Consider the following 7,030-nt stretch of genomic DNA (forward strand, 5'->3'; position numbering starts at 1 on the left):
ACCGCGATATGGCGAGGGACGACTGTATTCCTTTTCCTCTCCGATCGTTCATTTTTATTCCCTGTTTTGTTCCCTCTTGTTTATCCTTAAGGTGTGATACGTATATTTTTTTCCACTTCAGTTCATGTTCTGAATTTAGTTGCGGCGATGAGAACAGAATGCCCCAATAATCATCATCCTTTTACTCATTGTTTCTTTCTTTTGGGGGGCTTCGTGGTGCAGTGGTTAGCACACTCGGCTCATAACCAAGAGAGCCTGGGTTTGATTCCCGGGCGGAGTGGAAAAATTTGGGTGGCTTTTCCGATACCCTACGCCCCTGTCCACCCAGAAGTGAATGGGTACCAGGTATTAATCGGGGGTTGTGTCCCGTCTCCTAGGATCTGTTACCTTCTATAATTCCTTCCCCCCCTTCTGTCTCTCCGGCATATGACCACGGATGTTGCGCCGACTGAACGAAACTTTCCAACTTTCCAAAAACTTCCTTAACTCACTCACAAAACTTCCTTACCTCATTTCAAAAACTTCCTTACCTCATTTCCTTCCTCCTCTTCTCCTTCCAAAACTTCCGCTAGGGTCATGAAACCACCCTTGGAAACACCGACACCTTCTCCGAGAGCCTTTTTAATAGATGTAGTGAGGTCTTGTGGAGTTTAGCAATACATACCATAGTCTTGTTCACAATTCACTGGTTCTCATGTCATCTGTAGCACGGCACAATTTTCACCTCACCTTAACTCACCTCACATCTCACGTCGGTACACACATCTTCACATTCTAGAGTTTTGTATGTTCTTGTGTCGATATTTGGGATACATTAACACTCGCTCGTTCGCTGCTTTTTCTTCCATTCAGCGTTTATTCATTTATTTTCTACGTTTTTATTCTGATCCCTCTATTCCTCTCTTCTAATCTCCCTTGCTCTGTCACTTATACTTCTCGTTCCAACACTTATTGTCCATTCATTCTCCTTTCTTGTGGTTTTCATTCCCTTCCTTTCTTTTCCTCCTTTTCCTATTCATTTCTCTCTTCCTATCTCCCTTATTCTTCTCGTTCCAACATTCCTATTATCCATTCATTCTCCTTTCTCGTAGTTTTTATTTCCTTCCTTTTTTTAACCTCCTTTCCCTCCTCATTCCCCTCTTCCCATCTCCCTTATTCTATCATTTATTTTCCATCCATTCTCCTTTCTTATAGTTTTCATTCCCTTCCTTCGTTTCTACTTCCTTCTCCTCCTCATTCCTCCCTTCTTTTCTCTCATCACTCATTCTCCCCATCATCCATCTCCTATTTTCTCTCCTCATCCACTCAACCCTCCCTTCCATTCCCTCCCGTTCTCTTCATTCCAATAGCATTCCCATTTCCCTCCCATTCTCCTTCCTTCCATATCTTTAAACACCCTTCTGCTCTCCTTCCTCCTTCCATTTCCTTCCTTCATTCATTTCCCTCCCATTCTCCTTCCTTCCATATCTTTAAACACTCCCTTCTGCTCTCCTCCTCCTTCCATTTCCTTCCTTCATTCATTTCCCTCCAATTCTCCTTCCTTCCATATCTTTAAACACTCCCTTCTGGTCTCCTTCCTCCCCTATCCTTCCTTCACCTACATCCACACAGCTCTCAATAATGTAAGAAAGGAGAGACTGATATATTTTTTCCTTCACCAAATTCCGTCTCTCTCCCTCTACGTGATGAGGTTCTCCATGCTTTGTGTTACGGCTGAGGCTACGGTTCTTGATTTTACTAGTACGTATTTTTTTTCAATCTGTTTTGAATTGTGTGTATTACCTCTTGTTACTCCTTAAGTGATTTGTATACCAGTGTGTTATAGGCTACAGCAGATGCCCACTTTGTACTGGAAAAACATTATCTAGAGTCAACAAAACTGAATTGGAAAAGATATTAGAAAGAAAAGAAGTAGAAAAGAGGGATAACTTTTCTATTTCTCCTTTTTCTATAATGGAATTCTATAATGGAAGGATGTCGATGGTCTTGAGTCAACAAAACTGAATGACTGAAGAAAATTAGAAAGGAAAGAATTAGAAAAGAGGGATAACTTTTCTATTTCTTCTTTTTCTATAATGGAAGGATGTCGATGGTCTTGAGTCAACAAAACTGAATGACTGAAGAAAATTAGAAGGAAAAGAATTAGAAAAGGGGGATAACTTTTCTATTTCTTCTTTTTCTATAATGAAAGGATGTCGATGGTCTTGAGTCAACAAAACTGAATGACTGAAGGAAATTAGAAAGGAAAGAATTAGAAAAGAAGGATAACTTGTCTTCTATTCCCCCAAATATTCAGTGGTTTTAGATTAGTTTGTGTTTAATTTTGTCGACCCCCAAAAGAGTTCATGGGAAGAAAGGTATGAAGATTATAAAGCTCGGAAGTGTATTTTATTTCATGGTTTTGTATTAGCTTGTGTTCAGTTTTGTCAACCCCCTCCCCCCCCGCCCCCCCCTAGAAAGGTTGTTGAGAAGAAAAGTATACATGAGGATTATAAAGCGGAAGTGTTCTAATTTAATGTTTCTGTATAAGTTTTGTGTTCAGTCTTGTTGGCCCTGAAAATATTATAAACCGAGCGAGATCATAAACACACGTATGAACCGCGTAGTCGACGGACATCTGCTGTAAGCCGTAGCGTCTCAAAAAAGAAGCACAACAGTAAAACCAAAAAAAAAACCATGAATAATAATAAATAAACAAACATGCTCTCGTATAAAAAATAAAAAAGCGTGAACCGTTTGCAAGACATCATCACCTTTGCAAACGAGTCACCACATAAGGAAATCAGAAAGCATTACCACGTCAAGGAAAAAACAAACTATCGGATATGATTGAGGCGGTTATGTACGCCAGTAAAGTATAACGATGTATCCTAAGGTAAAAAATGTGTTTCGTAAGGTAAATCGTAAGGTAAAAAATGTGTTTCGTAAGGTAAATCGTAAAGTAAAAAATGTGTTTCGTAAGGTAAATCGTAAGGTTAAAAATGTGTTTCGTAAGGTAAATCGTAAGGTTAAAAATGTGTTTCGTAAGGTAATAAAAATAATGTTTCGTTGCCTTACGTAAACATCGGCATAACCGCTAATGTCGTAGGGGGATTATCATGCCTTCCTGTGATTGGCCGAGCAAGACGAGTGTGAGGGAACAGGTATGAGGGTCTTGATAGCTTGTACAATGACGACTAAAAAAGCTGGGCTCGTATCCTCAAACGTTTCGGGGTCCTGATGTAACTATTTCTAACCCGTCCGCTGCGATTAGCACGGATTTGGCCTTCACTGGTAGCCTGGTAACATACACTCCCAGGTCTTTCTCTGCCTCTGTGGTGGATAGTGGAGTGTTTCCCATGTGATATAAGTATGCTGGATATCCCCTGCCAAGTGCATGACTACATTGTTCTTCATTGCCTTGTAGCAGCCACTTTTTGTTCCATTCCTGTAGCTTGGTGTCTTCTCGTAGGAAATCCTGTCAATTAACACGGAAGATACGACAAGTGCTCATGATTGCTTCCCCGGTCATGGCGCAGAAACCTCGGGAATATGAAGTTCTCAGTATCTCATATAACTTACAGAAGCTAGTCTTGTACTTTTAAATGCTTAGGGGTCTTGTTACAGCTGATTTTAAAGGTGTTACATGAGTTACGATGGGTTCTCAAGTGGGTTTTTTTTCTGTTCGTGACGCGGAAACTTTACAATGCTCAAATCGAATTAAACTACCCATAGAAATCACTTAAAACTTCCAATTGAATCTTTTTAAACAGCAGCTACGGGAAACTTTCATGAGTGTTTCGCTGTTCATGTTACAGAAACTTAAAAAATAATGCTTCTATCTCTTGTTAAAACCATTCTTGAAGACCACTAAGACGATACGATGGATTCTCATGATTGTTTTACCCGTTCACGTCCCAGAAACCTTATCAAACTTCTGCTGGGGCCATGAAACCTCAACCATAAATACAATAAACCCCATGAATAACCCACAAACCACAAGAAACACTCATTAATAACCCATAACCCACAAACCCTCATATAGAAACTAGATATCAAATGAAACTATCCATGGAAATACCTACAACTTCTACGAGAGCCCGGTACAATAGTTTCAATAGATGTTACGTACAAAGGTGCTGAAACGCTTTGAGAATACGGGTCCTGGGCTACACTCTACTGCCTTAGTGCCTTAGATCTGTAATTTAATGTGTCTATATGTCCAGCCAGTATGTAGTGTGTGTCTGTGAAGGGTTGAAGGAGGTGGCTAGGTATTGGTAACACTGGCACACGGATGGAGCTCTCGTGTGTGTGTGAAGTTAAAGGATAGAGAGGAAATAAACTAGTTCCTTGTTTATCAGAATAGGGAATAGCGAAGAATGAGTCTTGTTGAATTCCTTGGTAGTGTTCCGAAATATCAGAATGGTTAAGTTGGATTAGGAAAGGCAGATAATCAGTTAATTCATTCCCTGTTAACATTATTCTCCTCAGTGGCTGGGAATAAGGAAAACAAGGCATGAATCTCTTTTTCTTGGTAATTTTCCCGAATATTTGAATGCTTAAGATTGGGTACGTTACTGGGAATGAGGAAGGAAATTAATATATCTTGTTAAATTCCTTCTTAACATTCCCTAATACTGTAATGCTCAGCTGGAATAGGAAAACAAAGAATAAGTTAGTCCATTCCTTGTTAATATTCCCTCAAATCCACTGTGAGGGAATGAGGAACAAGGAATGAGTTAACCTTATTCTGTGGTCATTCCCTTTCCATACACGACTGGGAATATGGGAATCTAAAGTTGGAATAGGAATAGCAAAGAATAAGTTGGTTAATTCCTTGTTAATATTCCCTCAAATCCACTGTGAGGGAATGAGGAACAAGGAATGAGTTAACCTTGTTCTGTGGTCATTCCCTTTCCATAACCGACTGGGAATATGGGAATCTGAAGTTGGAATAGGAATGGCAATGCATAAGTTGGTTAATTTCTTGTTAATATTCCCTCAAATCCACTGTGAGGGAATGAGGAACAAGGAATGCGTTAACCTTATTCTGTGGTCATTCCCTTTCCATACATGACTGGGAATATGGAAAGCTAAAGTTGGAATAGGAATGGCAATGCGTAAGTTGGTTAATTTCATGTTAATATTCCCTCAAATCCACTGTGAGGGAATGAGGAACAAGGTGAGTTATCTTATTCTGTGGTCATTCCCATTCCATAAGTGAACTGGGAATTTGAAAAAAGTTGGAATAGGAATAGAAAAGAATAAGTTGGTTAATTCCTTGTTAATATTCCCAAATCCTTTGATGAGGAAGACTAGAACAAGGAGTTATCTTATTTTTGGTCATTCTGTCCAGTTAACCGAATATCTAAAGTTGGAATAGGAATAGCAAAGAATAAGTTAGTTAATTTCTTGTTAATATTCCTTCAAATCCACTGTGAGGGAATGAGGAAGACTAGGAATGAGTTATCTTCTTTTCATTCCCATTCCGTAAGTTAACCGGGAATTTGAAAAGCAAGGAATGACTCACTTATTCCTCTGTTATCCAATATTCCTTTGATGAGGAAGACTAGGAATGAGTTATCTTCTTTTCATTCCCATTCCGTAAGTTAACCGGGAATTTGAAAAGCAAGGAATGACTAACTTAATTCTCTTGTTATCGATCATTCACTTGTGCATGCATGATAAGGGATAAGGAAAGCAAGGAATAAGTTATCTACGTTTACTTATTCTTTATCCATAAGTGACTGGGACCAAGGAATGACTAAACTTAATTCTCTCGTTGATAATATTCCTAAGAGACAAATGAGGCGGGATGAGTTTGACGAGGAATACATTTGTTAATTCCGAAACTCAATCCAAACCTCATTATCACTATTATTATTATGATTATCCTAACTGCATTTGCCTGTATTATCAGAATGAAGCTAAATAGTGGTCTGGCAATGATGTTTATACCATTAACCCAGTAGCTACGCGGCGATCCTGTTTCTTGAAGGCTCCTGAAGGGATTAGATTGGACTCGCTATGCAGGGAAAGGTCAAACATATGCTGTGGTTCTTCCCTCACTCACTTTTTAACACGAGGAGCAGAAAATAATGTGTCGTTATTTTCTTTGGTCTGAGAAAGCATTGTTAAATAAGTGAATAGGAATGGATTAGATGAGAAGCTTTTAATCCAGGGAAAGGTTAGATAAAAGCTTAGATTCTTACCTCAGGCTTTGAATATAAGAAACCAAAGGAAGAAGGCAAACTAACATAACCGAAAGATTATAATGTTATTTTCCTTGGTCTGAGAAAGCATTGTTAAATAAGTGAATAGAAAAGGAACAGAGGGATTAGAAGGAATTTGCAATGCTGGTAATGGTTAAATAAAAGCTTGGATTCTTCCCTCACACTCTTAACATGAAAATCCCAAAATAATAAGATACGGAAGATCAGCTAAAATGAGCAGAAAGATTATTAAGGTGGTCTGTTTTGTTTGGTTTCCTACACAGTATTATTAGCAAGCGTTTTTTGAAGTGTTTGATAAGTAAGTGATTGTGTATTGGACTTCATTTTGTAGCATTTATAACCACATTGATTTTTTTGTTATTTTGTATGGCATTCTGGATATGGCGCCATGTTGAAATAAAGGAAGAATCAATTGTTTGTTTTTATTTCGCCTTTTACCTGGACTTAGTTACAGGTAGGGAAGGTGTTGGAGGTTATTTACAGTGTGTTTGGAAAAAAATATTAATACACATTGAGGAAATTAATCTTAAAAAATTAGTATAATGGATTAAATTTGATACCCGGAGTCATTATCAATTGTATCTACCTTTTAAACCTTGAAAAACTTGTATATTTTTGAATAGTGGATCAAATTTAATTAATTGAGTCATAATTTTATTTTAGCAAAGAATAAGTTCATTTCTTTTTATCCATACGACAGGCCGCCTTGTGTTGATTATAAATATTTAAACCACATTATTTAACTCGAAATTAGACCAGAAAACTCAACCCTTTTTGTTGTTTTACTTGCAACAATAAACAATCAATCAATCTTTTTT

At 38.1% G+C, this 7,030-nt stretch overlaps 2 long non-coding RNA genes across 2 annotated transcripts; both read left to right on the forward strand.

Annotated features, from left to right (window-relative positions):
- The first annotated feature begins 2,779 nt into the window (after positions 1–2,779).
- On the forward strand, positions 2,780–4,790 carry LOC126981867 (uncharacterized). Its single transcript, XR_007734238.1, has 2 exons — positions 2,780–2,929; positions 2,963–4,790. It is a non-coding gene; the product is annotated as an uncharacterized LOC126981867 (long non-coding RNA).
- Positions 4,791–5,023: 233 nt separating this feature from the next.
- Positions 5,024–6,625, forward strand: LOC126981866 (uncharacterized). The gene is made up of 2 exons (XR_007734237.1): positions 5,024–5,161; positions 5,439–6,625. It is a non-coding gene; the product is annotated as an uncharacterized LOC126981866 (long non-coding RNA).
- Positions 6,626–7,030: the final 405 nt, after the last annotated feature.

Source organism: Eriocheir sinensis, chromosome 49 (genome assembly GCF_024679095.1).
Source record: "Eriocheir sinensis breed Jianghai 21 chromosome 49, ASM2467909v1, whole genome shotgun sequence".
Taxonomy (NCBI): domain Eukaryota; kingdom Metazoa; phylum Arthropoda; class Malacostraca; order Decapoda; family Varunidae; genus Eriocheir; species Eriocheir sinensis.